Source organism: Manis pentadactyla, chromosome 9, assembly GCF_030020395.1.
Source record: "Manis pentadactyla isolate mManPen7 chromosome 9, mManPen7.hap1, whole genome shotgun sequence".
Classification (NCBI taxonomy): Eukaryota; Metazoa; Chordata; class Mammalia; order Pholidota; family Manidae; genus Manis; species Manis pentadactyla.
The window spans coordinates 119322439-119349678 of NC_080027.1; the positions used below are offsets into that span (position 1 = coordinate 119322439).

The window sequence follows — 27240 nt, forward strand, 5'->3', positions numbered from 1 at the left end:
TAGTTATCTTGTTAAACATCAATTAAATCTCCCCACATCCCTTACAGGTTTCTGCGATTCATGAAATGTAATTATGCAGCTATTGCTCATGTATTCTTTATTGCTTATATAATCTGCCAGTTAAATACAAGTCAAAAAGATTTATCTTCAAAGTTTTTAATAGCATCACTAAGTGTTCTAATTAATAATCAATATCACGTTTACATAATTAATTGGGAAATAATCCTAATGAGATGGTGCCTTGCAGCTAGCCAGGCTGAGGCTAAAACTTTTCTCTCCCGTAGTGATCATTTCTCAGAGTGGAAAAGTTTGAGCAAACCCAGATTCCTTTAGGACTGTAGGAAGTGCTGGGCTTAGCAGCAGGGAAAAATCATGGGATTCTACTGGCACATCCTTATTTACATCATTTCTTAACAGTGTGTAATAAAAGTGTCCCCATGGAACATAACCCATTTCTTGGAAATGAATTTTCAAGGACACAGGCTCCAGTGGACTAAAATAAATTTCTTCATTTTCCTAAAAACCGATGTAATTTTCTGAATCTGAGCCCTCATTCCAGCAGATGCAGAGACCAGCTCTTCACTTTAAAGTAAACTTAGTTCTCTGTAGTATCTTCTTAGGCAAGTAGTGTTATAATTCAGTTACATTCTAATACTGAAAAAAAAAACCAAAAACCTTTCAGCTTTTTCCCTCTCCCTCTTCCTTGGCGCTGACTTTTAACTGGGGTGATTTTACAACAGTTCCCCACAGCAGTGCCGTCTGAGCAAGAACGGCCCAGGTCCGAGGCTGCACCTCTTCTCATCTTAGCTGTCATCCTTTGAGAAATACCATGAATGCCGAGCCCTCGAGGAAGCTCCTTTCACGCTGACCCACTGCAAGTGTTCAGTTGTCCTCATCCTACATGAGCCTCTTTCACTGAAGTATTTCTGGCTTTGCTGTACCCCTGCCATCCGACCCAGGTTCGTAGGAGCTCCTCTTCAGCGTCCTTGTTGAGATCTGCAGGTCCCTGTGCTCCTCTGATCCTTTCTTGGCCCTTCCTAGCCCTTTTCCTGGGCTTTGGGGTCACTTAAGTCTGAGTCATTTTTTGACAACTAAGGTACTGTCAGGGGTCCTCACCCTGCCCCTTACCACCTTACAGTCTCCCTGCTCTATGGGTCACATGCCCAAAGCAACAAGAGAAAGGAATGCTGAAGGCTGTGACTCTGGGTGGGACCAGCAAGACACAGAGCTTATCTCCTTGACCCCTAGAAAACCAGAGGTTCTTCTTTTAGTCCTCTCTTCCAAATTATCTGAGGGTAGTGGGGGAATGCCCCAAAAATGGACCCACACCTCTGTTTCTTAGATCCTCTCCAGTTCTTTCCTCTCCCTCTGCTACATGTGGGGGAGGCAGTTGAGGCAGAGATGGTCCTACTCAGGAGCATTCCTTGGCTTCCAATTTTTTTTGTGTGTTGCACTAGAAATCTCAGCACTTTATCAAGGAAGCTGACAATGTGGAGTCTTTGTCCTCTGGCTCTGGAGTTTTAAAGGTGGTCCCTTGTCAACAGTGGGAATAGGGGTGGTCTCAAAGGAATGGAGAAAATAATACGCCAAGAATGGCTCAAGGATTTCTCTGCCATGCCTTTATCATGTCAGAGCCGAGGCTGGGAACACTGGAATATATGCAGTCGCCAGTGTTCACAGCACAGAGGACCAACCCAAACCAACCACACCGAGACAGGGAAGCAGAGTGATGCTCCTTCCTCTTGCCCAAGGCCCGGGGGATGGATGCACAGGCCCCTCAAAGGGAACTTCTGTCTCAGGCAAGTTTTCTGTAAAATAGGAAAAAACTGCTTCTCTGATTTGTTTTTTATCCCAAATCTCTGGCTTCACTTCAGGAATAAGTCTATATTGCTTGGGTTCTTGGGGCTGGGAACTGCACATGCTGAGAGTTTTCAAGGAAGATGGCGGAGAAACGGATGTAAAATAAAATTCTTCATTGTTCATGGAACTATAAGTTGCAGTTGGTGCAACAAAATAATATTTGGATCTGGAAGAAGAAAACTCCTTCACCCACGCACACGTGAGCCCCTTAATGCAGTTGCGACACTGCCAGAACAGCCGCGCATCAGGTCAACCAGGAGTGCTGTCACCCTGCTGACAAGGCCATTGCTCGTCACGTTCTAAGGACTGTCTGCCCCTTTTGGTTCTCGGCAACAAAGAGTTCTACCCCTTCTTCCTTGCTTGGTCATCCTTCTGGCTCTTAATCACACAGGGAATTGAGTTTCCACACCGACCCTTCTCACAAAGAAGAGCTTTTTCTTCTTCCACAATAACAGCAATAGAGCTGAAGCAGGAGGGGCCTGTCTCCTCTCCGAGCTCCAAGGTCAGCACCAGCACATTGGATACCCAGTGTGGGGAGCCCCCTCTGAGGATCACCTCGCTCATCTTCTGTCTCCTGGAAAGATTCCCTTCAACTCACCCAGGAGAGGTCTCTCAGCTTGGAAATCTCTGAGGAAGGACCCTCCTTAGCTTCTTGCTATTGACCATGCCAATGTCTTTATATTTAGAAATGCTTTATGTTTAATCATAATCTTTCCTACCACTTTTTATTTTCCTCCTTTGTTATGAGCCTTGCCCGTGCAAAAAGGTTCAAGTAGGGAAAGGTTGTTTGGGGTGGCTTCTCTTTTCTTCTCTCTCTTTTTCTGCATTCTCTGCTCTCTCCATTGTCCAGGTTTCTCTGGGACTTAATTGTCATAGAGGTAAGTAGATAGACACACTGTTTTTTTTTTTTAAGACATTGGTCCCTTACAAAATGAGCCCTGCAAGAAAAGAACAATGCTTAATACAAAATGTTGAATGATTAATGATGGCATTTCAGATACCTCTGAAAGGGCGACCGGGTTAGGGTGAATGTTGCTCACATCCCTCAAATGAAGTCATGCTTGTAAGATCAATTATGACTAGGGAGTCAAGGCAGCCAGCTATGAGTTTCAGGAAATGTGCATCCATCTCTCCTTAATAACGATGCTACTTTGGCCAACTTAGTAGATGTCTCTTGGTCTCATTTTCCCGATCTGTAAAATGGAGGCAATCAGCCTACCCCATAAGTATTGTGAGGATACTAAATGTCTCTTAGTTTTGTTTTCTCTACCTAAAAAATAGGGGCAATCAGCCTACTTCACTGCTTAATTGTGAGGGTCAAATGAGATGATATAGATAATGCATTTTTCCCAATGCTCTCCAGGCATATTGCATTTCATACAAACTGGCTATTATTATAATCCATGGTGACTCTTTCCAGAGACAATCAAAAGATTTTCAGATAAGCTAGTGGAGTACCAAGAAGTGCCAATGGGGAGTAGTTGCTCTTTCTACTGCTACATTTGATAAATATTACCATATAACCAACAAACATCTTTCTCTCTCCCCAGGATAATTCAGTCTGGCACATAGTAAAAGGCACAGAGGCACAGGGAGGCGTGCAGCTCCCCAGAGCACAGTAGGCCGGCGTGGATAGCCAGGTGAGAGGAACAACAGCTCTTCTGTCCTTTGCCTCCCCTAAACATTTTGCAGTTCTCATTAACTAGAATGAATGTCAGCAAGCCCTGGGAGTTAGGCTGACCCTGTGTACCACGTTTTTTATTTCCCAGGACTGGCCCATATACAGCTTCTTTCTTTCTAAGATAGAGGTCTGCTTAGCATACAGTCAAGCAGAGAGTCAAGTTGTGATGTGTTTAAACCTGAAAGAATTATGAACTGTAGCAAAAACAGCCAACTAAGGGATAGCTCAGGCATTTTTTCTTTCCCCCTGATATCTATGGAAATGTTCATTTTTAAGCATCACAGAAATAATCACCTACTCTATATATTTTCCCCCTTTTTATGGTTTTTATTGGTATACAACATTATTCAGCCTAGGCTCTTCCATCTCCCAAGCCAATTTCTTTTGCATCTGTGTTTATATTGATGCTATTCAAACAATGATCCTCCACCTCCCATCAGTTTCCATCGTGCATTTCACATATTATGAACTTATTTAAACAAAAATCATCCTCTCCGGGTACATTTCTTTCCCATCTGTTTCCCCTATGCCTCATACAACCAATTCTCATTTCAAAGCAACATTGTAATATCATTTATTGTTATTCTCTCTTGTTTTCCTAAGCGTCTTCTGTGACATTCAGAGGGGGAGAGGTGAGGAGAAGGGAGATATGCAGTGTTATTGATTTATAGTCAAGAAGGTGTTTCTTACTCATAATGTTTCTGAAAGGATTCATATCAATTTTTCAGAGCAATGGGATCTCTATAATGACTACACTTTATGCGTGGTTTACCGTTAGCTTTTAATGTACTGCCTCTAAATATCATTTTAGAGAGTTTGGAGAAAGAAAAAAGGAAAAATACAGCCAGTTATCCAGATCATCCTAAATATCTAGGTTTTCAGATTTTTAGATTGTAGCCTGGCATTCAAGTGTTTGGCTGAATTATTCACCCTTCCTCCAGATGCTTGGCACTGCGGAGACCCAGCTCCCTGCCTCCTAGAGTCGATATGAGGTGGTGGAGTTGGGGGTTGGCAGGGGCTTTTCTATTATGAAACAATTTAAACCTGGGCGGGCACATCCGTCTCTGAACACGTTTTTAACTTAGTAATTATTTTTTAGTTTCCATTTGTTCAGAGGTAGTATTCCATTTCCCAGGATCAGGAAGACCTGCTGTAAATACCCTGATCCTTCATAAATCAGGTATTTGTGGACCTATTTCCATAGAGCTTTGGCCAGGCCGTGAGAGACAATTGAGTCTCATAGTCTGCCTACCAAGGATGTGCATTTCTTCTGCCTCTGCTTGCCTTGCCCAGATCAAAGGCCTGGGGCCTGGCACATGCTCCCAAGACCATCTGTGGGAGACCACCTCAGATTCTTTAAGAGAAATAAGCCTTTTCCATCTTTGAAGATATATCTGTGGAGCCCACATTCTGATAGATGACTTTGAGAGGTCCCCAAATCCTGCGTGGTGTATTTAGCTCATTTATAAATGGGCTACATTTCTTTCTCTGAAAGAATGGGTCAAGTAAATATTATCTCATAGAACACTTATCTTTGGAATGAGAGCTGCTTTAATGAGTTGGAGGCCTTTTTCAAGAGTTCTGCGTCAGAGTCTCTTCCACAGGAAGGATGCCGGTGGGGCGTCTGCACTGTCTGGTTCAGTCCTTCCTGTTGCTTTGAAGTCGGCACTCCTGAGTTGAGTCCCTGCTTTACTTTCTCTGGGCCAAAGAAAGCAAGATGCTTCTGTGCTTTGTCTGTAATGGTTTTGCAAGTGGCGAAGAACCCATTCATCTCTTTTACAGCTCATTACACCTGAGGAGCCTTATTTAGTCAAAGGAAATTGCCCTCTGGGGAGTGGTTAGAATTAGCAAGGAGCAAAATCTTTTGGGGTGGAAAACACTCTCTTCTCTGCATGTTACAGAAAACAAAACCAGAACTCGCATACCTGCTCCACGATACCATCTCCCATTAGTACACCGAAGGTCTTTTCCTTTTCTTCATTCGCCCCCTGTGAATGTTATTTCTGTTTGGTTTTGTGCTCTCTGTCCAAATGAGCAGGTGGATCGGACCAATTTTCCTTAGGTAGATGAGGTCTGGTTTTAGTTCTATAATAGGATAAACTTTCCAAAAGCTGGAAGATCCAATCATAAGCTGTATCATCTTGAGGTGTAGTCACAGGAAGCTCCTATGCGGTCTTTTGCAAGTGTTGAGTCAGGGGGGTTAAGTGTCAGAGGGCAGGTTGGACCGAGTGTCCTCAGACCGTGATTTAGGAACATTACTGCTATGGGAGGTATAAGTCCCCAGTCACAGAGAACCCTTCCCATCTCCTCATTACCGCTTGAAAGATCCTCTTGGCATACCAAGGAAAGACTTCTTGGGCTTAAAGCCCAAATGTCTTAAAGAAAAATTCAATCTTACTAAAATATAATTGGCAAGTGTGCCCTTTCTAGAAGCAGGATTTGACATGAGAGAAGAGGAAGCTTGAGGGCACAAAGGACTTTAGGGGACACCAAGAGTGGGGAAATATTGGCGGGGCAGGTAAAATGACTTGAGGATGAACTTCACTGACTTTCGCATTTTGCAACCAGCTGTTTTCAGAGGTCTAGACAAGGAATCCGTGAGAGGTGGGAAGATGTAGAAAGGAGCTGGGGAGAGTGGCTAAAACAATGCCTCCAGAAATTAAATGCCTGGGATATTTTCTGAGACACCAGGTGAGAAATAGGTGACTAAAAGATGGCTTACTTTAGCAGGTAACCTATGGTGCCTGGCTGTGGCCAGATGACACAGGTGGAGAGAGTCATTTGATAATAAGACATCTATTGGGTAATAATAGCCATGAGCTTGAAGTAGACAGAGCATGCGTGCTGGGCCAGCTTGTGTGTGGAGGAGAGGTAAGGAGAGAGAGAGAAGTCCTGTCTAATATTCTGCAGGACACAGAGTGGAGCTAAGCAATTCAATAACTGTCCTAGTTTCGGCTCCATTGGTGCAAGGGCAAAGCACTGAAATTAGCTTCAATCCAGTTTATTTGTTGCTATCTAAATTCCAAATTGCTTTTTTTTGTGAGGTTGGCCCATTTGCATGCAAGGAACCTCACTCTCATCTACTCTGATAATGATTTGGATGAGCAGGTTGAAAATTCCTTACTCCTCCCTGAAGGCTCACACTCTGGAGAGGAAGGAGAGCAAAAGCCAACCTTTTCATGATTAAACAAGGAAGAAAATTACATCTTGTTTTTATTCTTTCTATTTCTTTTTCCATCTCTCACCATGTTGGTTGCTGAACCAGGCTTGGCAGAATCATTGACTTGAGAAGATGGGTGATTTGTTTCTTAGAATTCAAACTTCTTTTTGTCATGAAGCCTCAGTTATACTGCCCAGCCAATTTCAGCATTAAAAAAAACAAATTGAATGAGAGGACTATTATTTAATCTATACATGGCCAACATGCTTTAATAACCTAGGTTTTCTTGAACCTAAATCTTATAGAAACTGATTCATCATCTTTCTTTAAGTGTCTAAGATTTATTCTCAGAGATACTTAATTCTTACATGGTTGAAATTACAGATTCGCCATGTGAAAATTCAACCATACTCCTTTCTATCCCAATCCATTTCATTTGGTTTTGGTCCATTCTGTCCCATTTTCCCTCTGTCTCATTCTAGAAATCACTGAAATCAACTCTGGAACTTAATTCTGTTTTTGAGGACCTGGATCCGCTACCACGACTCAGTGGTGAGTCGCCACCATGTCAGCGGTGAGTTGAATCTCTACAGGGGTTTAGTTCCTCTGACCATTCCAGTATCTACCCCTCCCTGGCCGGACACTGGACATGAAGTAAATGGGGAAACACTCATTCAAGAGGCCAGGAGCTGGGTGATTGGCCAGATAGTGCTGGGACCCCACTGAAAAACAATCAATAGAAAGGTGAGCCAGTCCAAGGGAACATTTGAAATAGGTGACATTTACTTAAATGTATTTAGTGTCCTTTTTCTCCCCATTTTTCTTCCCTCACGTGGCTCCTTATTGGGGAACTCCCCCCTTTTTTTCCTAGCCCTGGGGTTCTCACAGCGCTCTCCTGCTCTCCTGGGTGTGCCTCTCTGGCACCGTAGTGGACGCCTGGCCCCTCTTTCCCATCCAAATATAGGTATCGACCCCTGCTCTCTGCTTTCCTAGTGAATACTAGGGAACTGTAAGCTAAATTCTACTGAAGAATAAGGAGTTCATATGTTATCCTTTCCTGTGGATTCTGAACTTTAAAAGGAGACTTCAGAAATGATTTAACCCAGTGCTGAGGATGTGGAGAAAAGGGAAATCCTCGTGCACTGTTGGTGGGGATGTAAATTGGTGCGGCCACTATGGGAAACAGTATGGCAGTTCCTCAAAAAAATTAGAAATAGAACTACCATGTGACCCAATAACTCCACTTCTGGGTATTTGTCTGAAGAAAATGAAAACACTAATTTGGAAAGATATATGCACATTGATGTTCATTACACCATTATTTATAATAGGCAATATATGGAAGCAATGTAGGTGTCAGTCACTGAATGGATAAAAGATGTGGTGTGTATATATATATATATATATGTATATGTACATATATACATACATATATATATACACACATACACACACAAAGTGGAATATTATTCAGACATAAAGAAGAAAGAGATCCTGCTTTTTGTGACATCATGAGTGAAACTTGAGGGCATTATGCTTAGTGAAATAACTGAGACAGAGAGAGAACAATGTTGTATAATCTCACATATATGGGGAATCTAAAAAAAGCCTGAATGTGTAGAAAAAGAGTAGAATGCTGGGGGAAAAGGGGAGATGTGTCAAAGGGCACAAACTTCCAAATTTAGAAGACAAGTAAGTTCCAGGGATTTAATGTACAGCATGGTGACTATGTTTAAAAATACTGTATTATATTTAAAAGTTGCTAAGGGAATAGATTTTAAATGTTCTCACCACAAGAAAAAAGATAATTATGTGATGTGATGGAGGTGTTAGCTGATGCTAAGGTAGTAATCGTTTTGCAATATATAAGTGTATCAAATAAACACACTATAATCTTGAACTGCACAGTGTTATATGTCAGTTGTATCTCAAAGAAGCTGGATAAAATAAAAATGCTACTTGTTTGCTTAAAAAAAGATTGAATCTAAAGGAATGAATCTCTTTGGTGGAATTCTAGGCACCTTGTGGAAAATCTTTGAGCCAAGTGTCTGGTCCTGTTGGTGAAACTCTACTGTGCATATCATTTTCTATTTCCTCCCTAGTTAAAATCGGTTCTGCCAGCTGGACCTAAGGGAGAACTTTTAGTTAGAAATGCTCCCTGAGGCAATCCCTCACTTCACTCATGTATACAGCCCCACAACACTGTATTCATTCATTTAACAGATGTTTACTGAGCACTTTATTTCATTGTGTACAAACAAAGAATAAGGCAATGTGGTCAAATGTGAACGACCGGAATTCACTTCCTGACTCCATCCAGGCTAAGAATATTTGCCAAACCCATCCTATCCATCAGAAAGGGGAAAAATCAATCAATCAATCAATAAAATGGAAGGATGGAGAAGATACAACACACTTGAACTTAATCCTTGCTGCTCTCTCCCTGTGGCTCAAGAAGAAAGAGTTTGGGAAGGCAACATAAATACTTGAGTCAGAGCAAGCTGGCTGCTGAGGCATATTTAAAAATCAAATTACCATTTTAATAGTATGCATCGTTTCCATATCAAATGATGACATTATTGGCACAGACTAGAAGGTGACACAATTTTGAGTGCTTAAACTGTACCAACAATAGATGGAACTATCTTCAACGGACTGCAAAGCCGTTCTGCCATCTGGCACCCTCTCTCCCCATCCTGGTGGGAATGGGAAAGAAGAACTCTTCCAAGTGGTAAAATGAAATTGGCTGCTGCCTTGAGGATGCGCAGTGAGGAGGGCCTGTTCACAGACCTGACGTTCTTCTTAACTGGGGCTGCATAAAGTGATGACTTTCTAAGCAGCAGTCTTGTATCATTTTTTATTATCGTAAATACATGACATGCAGCAGTCTTATCATCATATCATTTTTTTATTCTTGCAAATATATGACATGTTTACTGTAGAAAACACAGCAGAACGCAAAGCAAAAATAGATATCGTTGATAAAACCTGGAGATAGCTCATGCTGATATTTCAGTATATAGTTTTCCAATCCTTTTTTTTTTAAAGGTTCTGTGTGTATTCATGTGCATGGGAGTGTGTGTTTTCAAAGAGAAATTGAGATCAAACTGTAATTATTTCCACTGAAGGCAGGTCTGACTTCATGAGCGCGTGTGGCCTGTGCTTGGTTTTAATGCTCGGCTTTTGCCATTGTGAAATTCCTCATTTTATCTTTGAACTTGTGTTTTTTGTAAGTCAAGTCCCATGGGATGTGCTCGTGAGCAGAGAGCTGTGCCATACTGCTGAGTCCTGCTCCGGCTGCCACATTGACATATAGCGTTCAATGTGCTCCATGAGCACCGAATCATACACGGGAGCACAATGTATGGGACTCCATGAGACTGAAAACAGCACCAGGACAGGATGTTCCATCTTCGACTGCGCAAGTGGGGACACTGATTGTCTCAAGAGGCCCTACTCTCTCTCTCTGAACCAGCATTTGCTCCTGACACAGAAAGCACACAAGGGTGTTCTGGGAAACACAAATGACAAGCAACCCTGCCGTATCCTTTCTGACCCCTGCTGTTCCCTCTATTAGCCAATCACTTACCCTGAAAATGATGACATTGAAGGAAAGGGGAAAATAGGGCAATTGGTAGTTCTTTTTCTTTCAGTCCTTCCTCACCCATCAGAAAGCTAACACTTGAGAACTTTGCTCAATATTTCATGTGTCAAGAAGTGGAATAAAAAAGGTTCATTTTGTGCAGCATTTCCGTAGTTTTGGCAGGAAAGTGATACACGCGTGTATGAACTTTGAAATATAAAATGCAAAATTTTGGTAATTCTGCAAGTGAGTTAAATGGTTTTATTATTTGCATTTTCAGCTTGCACGGTACAATAGAAAGATTAGTGGTAAAATTCATGCTAATAACTTAAATTTGTAATGTTTCTTTAAAAAAATTTTTTAAATTAAGGTATTAATATACACTCTTATGAAGATTTCACATGATAAAACAATGTGGTTATTACATTTACCCATATAATCAAGTCCCCACCCACACCCCAATGCAGTACCTGTCCATCAGTGTAGTAAGATGGCACAGATCCACTGTGTGCCTTCTCTGTGCTACACTGTTCTCCCCGTGATCCCCCACACCATGTGTACTAAACATAATACCCCTCAATCCCCTTCTCCCTCCCTCCCCACCCGCCCTCCCACATCCCTCCCCTTTGGTAACCACTAGTTCCTTCTTGGAATCTCTGAGTCTGCTGCTATTTTGTTCCTTCAGTTTTGCTTTGTTTCTATACTCCACAAATGAGGGAAATCATTTGGCACTTGTCTTTCTTTGCCTGGCTGTAATGTTTATTTGCTTAGAACATTTAATAGCAAAAAATGCCAGGTCATGGCAAATGAGGGACCACAGAAGAAAGGAAAGAAACTTTTATCCTGTTTTTCAACCCCACTTCTTCATTGTTCCCTGGGCTGTGTGAATGAAAGGCAGCAGGGGAAGACCTGGGCCCTAGAATGGGCTGGAGAGGGCCATGGGGGTGCAGAGAGAGCAGTGCTGGCTCTCCTGGCGTCCCAGGTGAGAGCTGATAACTGCTTGAGACACAGTGGTGGCGTTAGAGATGGAGATTAAGAGATATTTGGGAAGGAAAGACAAAAGATGCCACATGACGGGTAAGGGAGAGAGGCATCAAAAAGTTCCCCTAGGTTTCTGTCTGGTAGAATTTCTTGGCCCATATTACCCTTTATAGAAATAAGGACAATTGGAAAAGGACCAGTTTGGATTGCTACAGTAAATATTAATATGAGGTACCTTTGAGATAACCAACAGTATTTTGAGCAGGAAGTTGGATAAAGATTTCTATAGCTCAAAGAAGTGATAAATATTTCCCATTATAATTTGACCAAAACATGCTTAATGTCTTATTATGTATTTTCTACTGAGTTTATATTTGCCACCGACTTCAATGCAAAGAACCTTTATTTGGTTTCTAGGATGTGCCAACCACTTGTGAGTTTCTACGAGGATACAAATCCCACAAAGGAGGTGGGATCGGAGCATTGAAGGATTAATGGGGTGTCAAGTGGTAAAGGGGTAAGGTACATGGATATGGAGGAGAGGGGAAGGATATGGGGAGAGCAGTGGAGCTGAGAAATGGCATCAGCTCTTTGTAGGCAGTGGTTTCATCTTCTGTTCTTATTATGGCCACCCCCACCCCCGCCCCCTCCAGTTTAGAACAATGCTTGGTCCCTCATTCTGCTTCCGTTAACTCTAATCTCTACTTCCTGTGAGCATATAGTGTTTCATCACCCATACTGTAGATAGGAGATCTTACCCAGCTGATTGCCTACTTCCACTGCAGATATAATTAATTGCTTTCACCTACACTCCTGTATTGCTTATCTTTTACGCTAAAATTGCTCTTGTCATGCACTGTTTGGGTTAAATACATGTAAGTCCCTCTATTTCCTGGGGCACGGATTTCCTAAGGGTTTCTGCTATGTCTTCTACATCTTTGCCCCCCTGCCCCCGTGTGCATTGTACCCACAAACGGCTGCTGAATCCACTTAAATGGAAGCCAGTAACTTTTGACTCCAGGGCTGGCAGTGTGAGTGATCTGATGAAAAGTCCCAGACTACGTGCTGGTGAGGACTGGGAGCAAGAGAAGAAATTGAATTTGAATAATTGAATTTTAAGGAGGAGGCATATGCTTCTGCTGTAACCTCCCCACTCCAGACAGCCTAGCTCAGATGCAAGTCAAAATGCATTATGTATTTAATGTGTCTCATGGGGTTGGCGTCTGAGATAATAGGAAGAGAAGGCAAGGATTATAATCAAAGTGGCAACATCTGAAGACATTTAGCCAGTGGTGAAAGGTCAGGGCGTATCTTCGGCTATTTAGTCAACCTGTGCCAGAGAGTAGTGGCTGTGATTGAGGGCGTGTGAGAGAAGAAACTAAGGGGCAGGCTCAGGCTCTCTAGGGCTGATGTTTCCTGGAGTTGCAGCAGTTAGATGCCCATCTGATTGTTGATGTTGGTGCCTGGGACTTGAACCTGGTAAGAATAAAAGCATTTTGTCTGGGTTACCTGAAGTTAGAGCAAAAGGAAACAGGGTTTGGTGGGGGCAAGAAGAAATTACGTTACCAGAAAGAGGAAAGCTATCTTACAACTGCCATGTATAAAATGCTTTATCTTTTTAAATATACCCCCAACAGAGTTATGTGTGAGATATATCAATATCTGTATTTTCAGTAAGAGAAAATGGAGGATCAGAGAGGTTGAATAACGTCACTAATATCACATGGCTCAGAAGAAGCAGGGTTGGGGTTCAAACCCAGAGTCTGCTTTCCAGACCCTGAGCCCTAGGTTGGGAGATATCCTCCTGCCAAGATATTTGAATAGCGGAAGGGAGAAAAATGTGGGCATTGCCCTGGAATGGGCTGAAACGGACTAATTATCAGGGAGGGGCAGGCAAATAGCCTACAGAGTTCTGGACTCTTCATCTAGATCCGTAGCATTATTGTGAGTCAGCCCCAAGTCCCCTGATGGTTCTAGAAGACCTGTGATTGGGATCTACAGGACTTGGCACTGTCTCCAAACTGAAAGGAGCCAAGAAGAGAGGGGATTGAGGGAGGTGGGAACTCCCAGGACAAAAGGCTGGTGGGAGGTATTTATGGTGCATCACGAACTGAAAACGGTTTTCACAAGCATTAAATGCAATGTTTGCATTCTGCAGATAAACTAAAGCCCAGGGACTGACTCCAAAATATTTATTTTAAAAGGAAAAGGTTATGCTTACGGCCCTCCTAGAATCCTTTTCAATACCTTCTGGGGCTTCCTGTACATTTCCACTCTCCCAAGAACACATCACCCTTATCATTTTTTATAGGGCCTTTCTCTTAGTTCTCAAACCCAAGACACTTGATATTAGATATTCTGTATTAAAAAAAATAATCTAAGTAACCTCCATTGAAAAATAATATATTCTCATAAAAATTTTTATAACAAACAAATTAATAGGAAAAATCATTTTATATTCTTCTCTCCAGAGACAACAATTTTTGATATTTTAATGAGGCTTCCTTCAGGTTTCTTTCTATATATCCTTGTTTTATTTTGTTTCATGTTCTTTGATAAAGATATTTGAATAAGAGAGTTTGGAAATGAATTTCAGGCATGTTGGATAGGTTTGGCCCTGTGATGCATATATTGCATCTGAGTGTTTGGTGTCTGCATGTATGTGCACAAGGGTGGGAGAGCAGATGGAAGGTGAGATTTGGGGAAGGTAGTATGCCCAGCCCAACACCCTTGAAGCCCCATGGCATGGGGGGCTGTCACAGCTCTCTGAGAGACCTGGGGCTCAGCACTCTCCACAAGCGAGTGTCCGACGTCACACTCGTAAACACACACATAAACTTGTCCCTTTGCTGGCACTCAGATGTGAACGGCACTATCAAATGGTGGCGGGATAACCACAATGTCTACTTCTGTTATCTCCACTCATGAAGAACTATTCAGGAAAGAGGAAGCAACGAACCAGGAAAACAAAAACAATCACCCTGGAGAAGCCAAACTCCTCTGGGGACTCATCAATGCCACCCTGTCCCTGGTCCAAGATGGAAGGATTGAGAGATCAGGAACTGAGTGGCTGGAAGATGAAATCGGGCTCAGACATTAAACTGGAATCTCTTCGGTGTCAGGGCCGCCCAAGGAGCATGCTTCCCGGAGCACACAGAGCGCTGCAGCGTTTCTCGTCTCCGTCCTGCTTTGCCACCAATGATTCTGAAGCCGTCTCTGTCTACCCCAGCATTTTTCTGGCTCTCGTGCTTTCGCTTGCTTTCCATCACACACACGAGTTCTGTTCACTAGAAGCCTTTGCAGTGAGGCAGTGAGGTCGTGAGGGTGACGGTAACCCATTGGCCCAAGCGGCTGGTGGCTGTCTGGGGCTCCAGATATTTTTAAGATCAAAAAGGGGGGGAAGAGTATCAAACCACTTTTTGAAGCTGCTGCTCCAGTTTTCTGTGGAGTGTCGGGTCTCCTCCCCACCCCCAGCCCCAGGCACTGTCTTAACCCAGCCTTTTATATACTTACACTCGAGAACATTTCCAAAAACATATGTGCACTTTAACAAAAGTTGTCTTAGCCAGTATTGCCGTGGAGGGAAGAGTCTGTATATGAGCTGCACAGCCCTGCTTGGAGGAGTCGAGTGCAAGAGGGGAATGGAGAAGCCAGGGCTGGCAGCAGCTTCATGCCTTTTCATCATCTCACGGTCCTCCCTCTGGAAGGGCATCCCTTGCCTGAGGACCCTTCTGGCCAGAGATCGCCAGGAGGACCCTGGGATTTATAGGCAACGGACACTTAACAATAGTGGTGCCCCCGTTCGCTCCTGAAATGACCTTGGAAAAGCTGCTTACCCTTCCTAAGCCTCAACTTCCCCATCTATAAATTGAGATGAGTGATATCTTTCTACAGGATGTACGGCAACTAAGCGACATACGCTTCAAGTCTAATACAGTGAGATCACAGTCGATCTGCAAATGCAATAGCATTAGTACCGACATCCTTATATCCCTGTTATGTCTTTCCATATGGAAATTGGAATTCTTGGGAATTCTTTATGACTTGCCCAGTTTTGCATGTGGTAATCTGTGAACTTACACACATGAGGAATAAAAACACCCAATGGGATGCAGATCTGAGCGCTAGGCCTTGGCCTACTCCACCTGCTGCAAACATCCTGCTGCTGGACAGGGAAGAAGGTGATCCGAGGTTCAGAGTCCTGAGTCTGACTGGTCAGCTCCAAGGATTCCTTGTCCGTCTGCCAGGCTGATGCCTGAACTCCAACTCATGTGGATTCTTTACTTTGATGTGAAATATGACCTCTGTTAAAGAAAAAATTCCCCAGAGGGGAGATGTCTTATTAGACATTTGCCCCTGTGTGTGCCTGGGAAGGATGATGAGAGAATAAAGACTCTGGTTGTTTGAAGGTCACAGACTGAGAGATTCATAGTCAGACCTGAGATGAATTCTTTGGGTTCATCCTCCATTTTCTTTCCACACAGAGGAATCAGCAGCTCAGAAACTGGAAAAGTCAGTGCAGAGGTGCTGCCAAGTGGGGAGAGAGACACATGAAACAGCCAGTCCCGAGCGCCAGCCTCACCGCATTTTATAAATGTGCCCTTAGGCCATTCAATGGCCACATTGTCTCTCCCAAGTTAGCAAGCAATTCTTATATTAAGTTTAACTCTCTAGGACTGTGAACAAAAGTCCCAATACCGACAGTATAAGCAGAACTTAAGCCTCATGTCAGGAGAGTTCTTAGGTCATTTTCACATGGGGAAGTGTCATCTCCCTAGTTTGATAATGGGGTCCCAGGGTGGAGTCCGTTTCTTTCACATGGAGCCCCCTTGTTCCCACCGCTGGCTGGCCTGGGGTGCTGGGCACGGGCCAGGGCCTGAGGTGTCCCTGACCACAACTTTTTTCAAAGTGACAGCATTTTCTGCTAAATACTTCTTCGCATGCACCTTGGTGTTTCAATGGCAGGAAATGGGCCTATGTGCCTCAGTGGGAAGGTCAGAGCTCCCCAGCACATCTCCTTCCCTGCCCTCATCCTTCCTTGTGTCTTTCCAGCTAGAAATGGAAGGGTGATTTGGTGGAGGGGAGTTTTCTAAATGGTCTAGTGAACTTAGCTGTCTGCCTGTCCGCATCCCCTAAATGCCCTGAGTCTGGCCCAGAGTTAATTGAAGCACTTGGTAAATTCACTTGAAACTGGTCACAGGAGTCAGCGAGAGAGAGAGGTCACCAAAGCAGAGTATTTGTCAAGCACTTGCTGTGTGTCTGGAGCCATGCTGGTCATTAGGGGTGGGTGTAAGTGTGGCTGTCCTGTGACATATGAGGAGAGACAGTGCAGTCAGGGACTTAAAAATAGGATTAAAAAGAGGCTGAAATAGTCTCTGGCTTCAGGAAGCCTTCCAGCATTGGCGGGTGGAGGGGGCGGGCAATGTGATTTGACCCACATCTGAATCGGCGGGAGAACACGAGCAAACAGAGGCAGCAGCGAGTGTTGCACGCAAACAGGAACCAGCCCCTCAGTGGCCAAATCAGGGTTTTCTTACAGGACCTGGGACTGCACTGCAGTGTGGCCATTCACTAAGTGCCTTTTCAGGTCAGTGAAAGTGTGGAGAGAATTAAGATGGATGAAGGACGGTGGAATGGGGGCAAACGTGGGAGAATGCCCGGATGGCAGCTCCCAGCGGTTCAGAATCACGCTGGCCTCTGGGGAGCAGCAGTGAGTTATGGGCCCCAGGGTGGAGGGATTGGCTCTAATGCAGTGAGAGAGGACGCTGGGTCCAGGGATGCTTGAATTCCAAGTGGGGTCATTTAGACCTGACATGTCAGATAAAGAGTAAGATGAGCCTAATTATTCAACAACTATTTATTACGTGCTTGCTCAATGTGGGCGCCTGTTCTCTCCCTTGAGATCAAAGTGACAATAGGAACATGTTGGTGAACTGAAAGGGGCAGGGCCTGTCGGGGCAGGCAGCGTATCTAAACAGGAAGCTGGGGAACCCTGAGGGATGCTTCCCACAGGGTTCCCCAGCTTCTGAGGGTGAAGACCTGGACCTGCTTGGTGACCACAGGGTGAAGAGGAAGAAGAAAAGCTACGAGATTCTTTCCCCCTGAATCAACAGGTCTCGAGACCAGGGAGAAATCATCTGAAGTGTATCTTTTCCTTCATCATTTCCCTGAGCTGAGAGGCAGCGCCCCCCATCCTCCCCTCCACAAAAAAATTCCCAACTGAAAGTTAGAGGTTCCAGGCCACTGATCCTGCGGTTTCATGCTGGGGCTGCTCCCTGCGCAGCAGCAGCTGGTGTGACCCTGGGAAGCCGCGGGAAGTGGTCGCAGGTGATCACTTGGTGGTGCCCGCTGGAACCTGAGGAGCAGCTTAGCACCTTAGCAGTCCCTGCCTGGCTGGAGGTGTTCTGCTGAAACCCTGCACATTGTGCCTGGGAGAGCAGACAGGTAAGAGGATACACAAGTCCAGGGGCAAGCTCTTCATTCATTCAACTGGTGTTTATTAAGGATCAACTTTTCAACTTTGTGGAAAGCTTCAGTAACCGTATATATCTAAGCATGAATTATCTAAGTCTATAGATGTTTTGGGGACATTTCTTCTTTGCAAATGCCTTGTATCTTCACCGTATTTTTATCCCTAAGTGCCTGATGTGTAGGAGCATTTGTTCTGGGCCTCACAAATGGACATACTGGTGAAGGAAGGAATACTTGAAGCGGTCATGTCTGAGGGCTAGAGGACTCTGAGGCACCTCCTGGAGACAATGACTGTAATTAGGGCCCTGCAGACGGGCAAGATTTAGAGGGACAGGATGAGGATGGCTTTCCAGGGGCAGATGAACCATGAAAGCTGAGAGGTGGGGATCAACACAGCATCTGCAGGGGAAAGGCTGAGTTGCTGATGAATAGAGATTCCTTATCTGTGACTCATACGTTCCACCCATGTGGCCTGTGTCTTATCTGCTCTTCTTTACAAGCTCCTGCTCTCTGAGTGTGACAAAGAGATTACTGTCTAGTCTACCATGGTTTAAAAGAACTGAATTTTGTTAATTTAAAGATTCCCTGAAGGTAATGCTCATAATTTAAGGACAATTTCTCAATTCACCCATTCTCTCCTGCTCTTTTCTTTCTTTTTTATTTTTTTATTAAGGTATCATTGATATACACTCTTACGAAGGTTTCACATGAGCAACATGTGGTTACTACATTCACCCATATTATAAAGTGCGCCCCCCCCATTGCAGTCACTGTCCATCAGTGTAGTAAGATGCCACAGAGTCACTTCTTGTCTCCCTGTGCTGCACTATCTTCCCTGTGACCCCCACAACACCATGTGTGCCAATCATTATGCCCCTCAATCCCCTTCTCCCTCCCTCCCCACCCGCCCTCCCCCACCCCTCCCATTTGGTAACCACTAGTCCCTTCTTGGAGTCTGTAAATCTGCTGCTGTTTTGTTCTTTCAGTTTTGCTTTGCTGTTATACTCCACAAATGAGTGAAATCATTTGGTACTTGTCTTTCTCCTCCTGGCTTATTTCACTGAGCATAATGCCCTCTAGCTCCATCCATGTTGTTGCAAATGGTAGGATTTGTTTTCTTCTTATGGCTGAATAATATTCCATTGTGTATATGTACCACTTCTTCTTTATCCATTCATCTACTGATGGACACTTAGGTTGCTTCCATATCTTGGCTATTGCAAATAGTGCTGCAATAAACATAGGGTGCATATGTCTTTTTGAATCTGATCTTCTCTTGGGTAAATTCCTAGGAGTGGAATTCCTGGGTCAAATGGTATTTCTATTTTGAGTTTTTTGAGGAACCTCCATATTGCTTTCCACAATGGTTGGACTAATTTACATTCCCACCAACAATGTAGGAGGGTTCCCCTTTCTCCGCAATCCTCGCCAGCATTTGTTATTCCTTGTCTTTTTGATGTTAGCCGTCCTAACTGTTCTGAGGTGATTTCATTGTGGTTTTAATTTGCATTTCCCTGATAATTAACAATGTGGAGCATCTTTTCATGTGCCTATTGGCCATCTGAATTTCTTCTTTGTAGCAGTGTCTGTTCATATCCTCTGGCCATTTTTTAATAGGGTTATTTGCTTTTTTGGGTGTTGAGGCGTGTGAGTTCTTTATATATTTTGGATGGTAATCCCTTGTGGGATATGTCATTCATTAATATATTCTCCCATACTGTAGGATGCCTTTTTGTTCTGCTGATGGTGTCCTTTGCCATACAGAAGCTTATTAGTTTGATGTAGTCCTATTTGTTCATTTTGCTTTTGTTTCCCTTGCCCGAGGAGATGTGTTCAGAAAAAAGTTGATCATGTTTGTATTCAAGGGATTTTTTCCTATGTTTTCATCTAAGATTTTATGGTTTCATGACTTACATTCAGGTCTTTGATCCATTTTGAGTTTACTTTTGTGTATGGAGTTAGACAATAATCCAGTTTCATTCTTTTGCATGTAGCTGTCCAGTTTTGCCAACACCAGTTGTTGAAGAGGCTCTCATTTCCTTATTGTATATCCATGGCTCCTTTATCATATATTAATTGACCATATATGCTTGGATTTATATCTGGGCTCTCTGTTCTGTTCCATTGATCTATGGATCTGTTCTTGTGCCAGTACCAAATTGTCTTGATTTCTGTGGCTTTGTAATAGAGCTTGAAGTTAGGAAGCGTAATCCCCCTAGCTTTACCCTTCCTTCTCAGGATTGCTTTGGCTATTCGGGGTCTTTTGTGGTCCCATACGAATTTTAAAAGTATTTGTTCTAGTTTGTTGAAGAAGGCTGTTGGAATTTTTATAGGGATTGCACTGAATCTGTCATTGCTTTAGGCAGGATGGCCATTCTGACAACATTAATTCTTCTTATCCATGAGTACAGGATGTGTTTCTATTCATTGGTATCTTCTTTAATTTCTCTAATCAGTGTCTTGTAGTTTTCAGGGTATAGGTTTTTCACCTCCTTAGTTAGGATTATGCCTAGGTATTTTATTCTTTTTGATACAATTGTGAATGGAATTGTTTTCCTGATTTTTCTCTTTCTACTAGTTCATCACTACTGTACAGGAATGCAACAGATTTCTGTGTATTAATTTCATATCTTGCAACTTTGCCGAATTCAGATATTAGATCTGGTAGGTTTGGAGTGCATTCTTTAGGATTTTTTATGTACAATATCATGTCATCTGCAAACAGTGACAGTTTAACTTCTTCTTTACCAATCTGGATGCCTTTTATTTCTTTGTGTTGTCTGATTGCTGTGGCAAGGACCTCTGGAACTATGTTGAGTAGAGGTGGGGAGAGTGGACATCCTTGTCTTGTTGCTGATCTTAGAGGGAAAGCTTTCAGCTTCTCATGTTAAAGTATGATGTTGGCTGTGGGTTTGTCATAGATGGCCTTTATTATGTTGAGGTACTTGCCCTCTATACCCATTTTGTTGAGAGTTTTTATCATGAATGGACATTGAATTTTGTCGAATGCTTTTTCAGCATCTATGGAGATGATCGTGTGATTTTTGTCCTTTTTATTGATGTAGTATATGATATTGATGGATTTTTGCATATTGTACCATCCTTGCATCCCTAGAATAAATCCCACTTGATGATGATGGATGATCTTTTTGATGTATTTTTGAATTCTGTTTGCTAATATTTTGTTTAGTATTGTTGCATCTATGTTCATCAGGGGTATTGGTCTGTAATTTTCTTTTTTTGTGATGTCTTTGCCTGGTTTTGGTATTAGAGTGATGCTGGCCTCATATAATGAGGTTGGAAGTATTCCCTCCTCTTCTACTTTTTGGAAAACTTTAAGGAGGATGGGTATTAGGTCTTTACTAAATGTTTGATAAAATTCAGTGGTGAAGCCATTTGGATCAGGAGTTTTGTTCTTAGGTAGTTTTTTGATTACCAATTCAATTTTTTTGCTGGTAATTGTTCTGTTCTAATGTATTGTTCAGTGCCTCTGTCTCCTTACTTATTTTCTGTCTGGTTGATCTCTGTCCTTTGGAATGAGTGGTGTGTTCAAGTCTCCTAAAATGAATGCATTGCACTCTATTTCCCCTTAAATTCTGTTAGTATTTGTTTCACATATGTAGGTGCTCCTATGTTGCGTGCATAGATACTTACAAAATGGTTATATCCTCCTGTTGGACTAACCCCTTTATCATTATGTAATGTTCTTCTTTGTCTCTTGTTACTTTCTTTATTTTGAAGTGTATTTTGTCTGATACAAATACTGCAACTCCTGCTTTCTTCTCCCTATTAGTTGCATGAAATATCTTTTTCCATACCTTCACTTTTAGTCTGTGTATTTTTTTGGCTTGAAGTGAGTCTCTTGTAGGTGGCACATAGATGGGTCTTGTTTTTTATCCATTCAGTAACTCTATGTCTTTTGATTGGTGCATTCAGTCCATTTACATTAATGGTGATTATTGATAGATATGTACTTATTGCCATTGCAGGCTTTAGATTCATGGTTACCAAAAGTTCAAGGGTAGCTTCTTCACTATCTAACAGTCTAAGTTAACTCACTTACTACATTATTTCAAACACAATCTAAAAGTTCTTTTTTTTCCTCCCTTCTTTTTCTTCCTCCTCCACTTTTTATATAATAGGTGTTATATTCTGTGCTCATTGTGTATTCCTTAATTCACTTTGTGGGTAGCTGATTTAATTTTGCATTTGCTTAGTAATTAATTGGTCTGTGTTTTTATTTTCTCTGTGACAGCTGTTTAACCTTAGGAGAGTTCCATGTACTGCAGTTCCTCCAAAATACACTGTAGAGAGGTTCGTGGAAGGTAAATTCCCTCAACTTTTGCTTCTCTGGAAATTGTATAATCTCTCCTTCAAATTTGAATGATAATCTTGCTGTGTAGAATATTCTTGGTTTGATACCCTCTGTTTCATTGCTTTAAATATATCATGCCGTTCTCTTCTGGCCTATAAGATTTCTGCTGAGAGGTCTGATGATAGCTGATGGATTTTCATTTGTATATGGTCTTTTTTCTCTCTCTGGTTCCTTTTAATACTCTGTCTTTGTCCTTGTTCTTTGCCATTTTAATTATTATGTCTTGGTGTTGTCTTCCTTGGTTCCCTTGTGTTGGGAGATCTGTGTATTTCCATGGCCTGTGAGGCTATTTCCTTCCTCAGATTGGGGAATTTTTCAGAAATTATTTCCTCAAAGACACTTTCTATCCATTTTTCTCTCTCTTCTTCTTTTGGTGCCTCTATAATACAAATATTGTTCTGTTTGGATTGGTCACACTGTTCTCTTACTGTTTTTTCATTCTTAGAGATCCTTTTTTCCCTCTTTGCCTCACCTACTTTGTATTCCTGTTCTCCAATTTCTATTTCATTTACCATGTATTCCTGTTCTCCAATTTCTATTTCATTTACCATCTCCTCTACCTCATCTAATCTGCTTTTAAATCCCTCCTTTGTATATTTCATTTTAGATACTTTATTTTTCAGAATTTGTATCTCTTTCTTGAAGTCTTCCCTGAGGTCTTGAATACTTTTCTGTAGCTCTGTGAGCATGTTTATGATTTTTATTTTGAAATCAGTAAGATTGGTGATTTCAGTTTCACCTGGCCCTCTTTCTGGTGTTTGTGGGATTTTGGTTTGTACCAGGTTCTTTTGAAATTTCATATTTGTAATGAATAATATGGAATAACAACTTTATGTAGGCAGCACCCTCTAGTGCCCAGAAGCTCTACTTTCTGGAGCTGCTCAGTACCTGGAGCGATGGCGGGGGTTACAGGTGAGTGGTGCTGGTGCCTGCGGGGAGGAAAGAGCTCTTTCCTGCTTCCCAGTTACAGTGCCTGCCTCCACTGCCAGGGCCAGTGGGCCACGCATGTAGGGAAGAGCCTCTATGCTATCTATGCCCCTGTAGCTGCTGTAGACAGGGCTGCCCTCTGGCCGGCCTGGCGCAATGACAGGCGCAGCACGTTTACAAGCTGGTGCCGGCTGGGAGGAAGGAGCAGCAGGCTGTGTATTGTGTTGGGGGGCCTCATGATTGTGTTGTCAGCCAGGGGGATGGAGCACCTGAAACTCCCAAAAGTTCCCAAACTGCTGGGCTTTGTGTACCATGACAATTTTGTCCGCCTGTCTTTTCTCCTGAGCAGCAAGCTCTATGCAATCCTTGCCCCTTTAGCAGCCCTCTCACTGTTGGGAAGTCTCTCAGAGTGCCTGCCTTCTTTTGTTCCAGAGCTGCCGGTTGGGGTACCATTTTCCACAAGTGGCTGGAATCTCAGTTTCTCTGAGTGTTCCACCTGTCTTAGCTTTCCAACCCCACTAATTCCAGAGCATCATGTAATGTAGGCTCGTGCTCCCAGAGCAGGTCTCCAGGGCTGGGTATTCAGCAGTTCTAGGCCTCTACCCCCACCCCACTCCATTGCTCTTCCTCCCATTGATGAGCTGGGATGGGGTAAGAGCTTGGGTGCTGCCTGTTCATGGCTTTGCTACTTTACTCTTTTCCATGAGGTCTTCTCTTTTCTCCAGATGTAAGAAGTCTTTTACAGTCTTCTTTCCTGTTGCTCTTTCAGGATTAGTTGTCATTTCTATATTTTCATAGTATATGTGGTTTTGGGAGGAGGTTTCTGTCGCACTTCTTACGCCACCATTGTTAAGCCCCTCTGTGCACTACAATTCCTGTTCTTTTCTTAGATGGTGCCTGGGTGTATGACTTGTGGAATGAGGGACTCACGTGGATTTTAGAGGGGCATAGTGAGGAAGCATTTATATTGTACTTGGCTTCTTTGTTTGCTGGGTGCTCTGAGGGCCTCCAGTGATGAAGCCAGGGGCTGGTGTCACTCTCTGGGTCTGGTCCAATCAATGCCGTAGGCTTCCCCAGCTGACTTGCCCATCTCAGCTCTGCCTAGCATGAGAGAACTTTGTCTTTGTTTCTCTGTCATATCCTCCTTCCATCTGCTAATCTCTGCTCTCAGCCCCTACAATTCAAGTCACCAATTTCAATGTGTGCAGTTTTTCCCATCATGTCCAGCTAGGCATCCCACAGTTCAATTCAATTCTGATACTGTCAACCTGGAAATAGGGTCAGATCCCATAGGTTAAGGATTCAGTCATACAAGCCTGCCCCATCCCCACTTGAGACACTAATTACAAGTTCAGGTTGTCACTCATGCTTCTGACCAACTGACTGAAGATACGGGTTTCCAGGATCTCCTCCTCAAGTTCAATTAATTTGCTAGAGTGGCTTACAGAAGAAGCACTTTATTTACTGAGTCACTGGTTTATTATAAAAGGATGTAGCTCAGGAATAGCAGATGGTAGAGAGACAGAGGGCGTGGTGTGGGGGCGGAGGTATGGAGTGAACATGCTCTCTCCAGGCCACCACTTTTCCACTTCTCTGCACTTGCACCAAAGCAGAAGCTCTCTCCATACCCTGTCCTTTGGGGTTTTTCTGGAGGCTTCATTACCTTGATTCATTGGCTATGGTGACTGATTCAACCTCCAGCCCCTCCCAGCTCTTTGGAGGTCCAGGGTGGGGAGATACAGAAAGTTTAACCTTCTTACCCTCTAAGGATGTGTAACCAATGCCCATCCTTACTGGACCATCCCAAAAGTCACCTCATTAACATACCAAAAAAACACCTTGATTGTTCTCATCACTTAGGAAATTCTGGTTTTAGGAGCTCTGTACCAGAAACTAGGAGGAAGACCAAATATATATCTCTTATTGCAAATTACAATGGCACACCCCCTGCCTCCTTTGTCACAGTGAGCCCGATGGTGGGCCTATTGGATGTCACAGCTGACTTCCCTGCCTCACTGATGAGGCTCTGTTACTTGAACTCAAGCGAGCAAAAAGAAAAGAGAGTAATTGCACGTAACATTTTCCTGCACCAACCTCTGTCCCAGCTCTCTTCTTTTTCTCATAATTTCCTGGGTCTTCTGGGAAACTACCCTTATCTTATAGAGCAGGGAGTCTTATGGCTTAGCTGTCTTGTACCAGTGATTTGCTTTCTCCAGACAATAAGAGAATTCCATGAGCTGAGGCTCCTAGGCTGATTTCTTGCTAGACTAAAAAGAACATCAGGAAGTTTTTAAAAACCGCATCTCAGGGCAATACTTCCATTTATTTGGATGAAAATTCTTGTTTGTAATGACAAAAGCTGACTCGTCACACTTTTTCTTTGCATTCCTTCTATTAAAAAAAAACTTACTGGGGCAGATAGATTCCTTGGGCTCCTGGAAAAATAAAAAAGAACATTGAGACACATTACAGGTATTTCAGATTTCCATCTTCCAAGGAGCCCTGCACCCATTCTGCAGAAGGTGAAACTCGGGTGTGGGAAAGTTAAGAGAGGCCCTCCTCATTCTGAGTTCCTGGGAACAGACCTGGCCTTGCATGCCAGGCTCTGCCTTCGGGGTCTCCCAGTCTGGCCATCCTCCCCAGCACCCTGGAAGTGAAGACTGCAGTCAGGAGTCCAGGGAACTAAGGCTGAACGAGAGGAGCGGGGCCGGACACAGGTGGGGACACAGAATGGATGAGGGTAAGGGGCTCCATGGAAGGTTTTTGGATAAGGGAGGAGTGGGATAGAAACAATGTTTAATGGGATCCACCAGACAGTGGCTATAGGAGGCTTCTTCCCAGTCCATCACCATCCTGGGGAGAACCCCTTCTTCCCAGCAGGACAGTGCGTGAGCTGCCCTCCCCTAGGCTCCATCTGCGAGTCCCCAGCTAAGAGCAGAGCAGGGCATCTCTGGAGCCTGCGGTCTCCTTCTCACTCAGGCATGGTGGGGTGGAACTGAGACCCTCCTGTCCTCCGGGGTCCTGCTCCTTGTGCCCTCACCGCTCCTCTGGTCCCCCATCATGACCCCACCTCCCAAGGTCCTCCCTGGCACCTGCACACTGCAGACGGGACAAGCACTATATGAATGCTAAGCAGACCGCGTTTGTCCCTGGGATAAATAGACAGTCAGCTCCCGCTGTCAATCCTGCACCTTTCGTGAACACAGACACAGCTCCCATGAAGGGGGAACATGTTGCTGTCGCTTCTCCATTTATTTCTGCTGTTTGCTCTCAATCTTGGTAGTGGAATGTTGTGCTCTGTTTTTTTGGTTTTCTTGCTTTTTGGTATTATTGATTTCTTTTTTTTTTCCCCCAGAAGGATCTTAAGGTTTGTTATTTTAATTTCATATTCAGAAATTGGATTCTTGTCTTCTGAGCACTCTTCCAAAACAACAATAATAGCTGTCATTGGCGTAGTACTCTCACATCTTATAAAAATCCATCAGATCTGGAGTCAGAGGAAACTGATTCCCGTCTTGATTCCATTTCTTACTTGCTGTGTGACTTTGGGCACCGACTGGATCTCTCTGAGTTTCATTTGTACAGTGGGCTCACCGACAGCCCCGTTTCATGTGTGGAATGGGCCGACTGACAGACCTGTTTCTCTGAGCCCGAAGGCTTGTGTGAGGAGTAAATAGGATAATTCATATGAAAACTTGAGGTGGGTATTGATTTTCAGACGAGAAATGTGAGGCACAGAGAGCCTAAGCGGCTTGTTCCACTCGCTGTAGCTTATGAGCAGCAGAGACCATAAATAAACACAGGTCTTCTGGCAACAAGTGATCTATCCACAAACCACAGCTCCGAGTGATGGCTGGGACGTGGGCGCGGAAGCCACTGTTACAAAATACAATAACATTTATGAACACTTCTATGCCAGCCACTTTTCTAAGAACTTCACTGTATCAACACACTCAAGCCCTATCATAACCCTCTAAGACTGTTAGTACCATGTTCATTTTTTAAAAATTAATTTCCCTAAGGTTTCAAAGATGAATCCGAGCACAGACTGCCTGCAGGACCTGTCATTCACCACTGTCCTATCTTACCTAAGATCACATGTGCTGTGGGGTCACTGCAGACCTTTCTCTAAATCACTCTGGGGTAGGGTGAGACCCAGCTGGACCCCATGAGCCATAAAAGAAGGGAGGGGAGGGCTTGGA

General features: G+C 43.4%; 1 long non-coding RNA gene across 1 annotated transcript in view; it reads left to right on the forward strand.

Annotated features, from left to right (window-relative positions):
* The first annotated feature begins 2652 nt into the window (after positions 1-2652).
* LOC130684964 (uncharacterized) overlaps positions 2653-27240 on the forward strand; it is a 180330-nt gene continuing 155742 nt past the window's right edge. The window contains exons 1-2 of the long non-coding RNA XR_008999405.1: positions 2653-3500; positions 7184-7275. This is a non-coding gene — a long non-coding RNA (uncharacterized LOC130684964). The remainder of the gene's footprint in view (positions 3501-7183; positions 7276-27240) is intronic.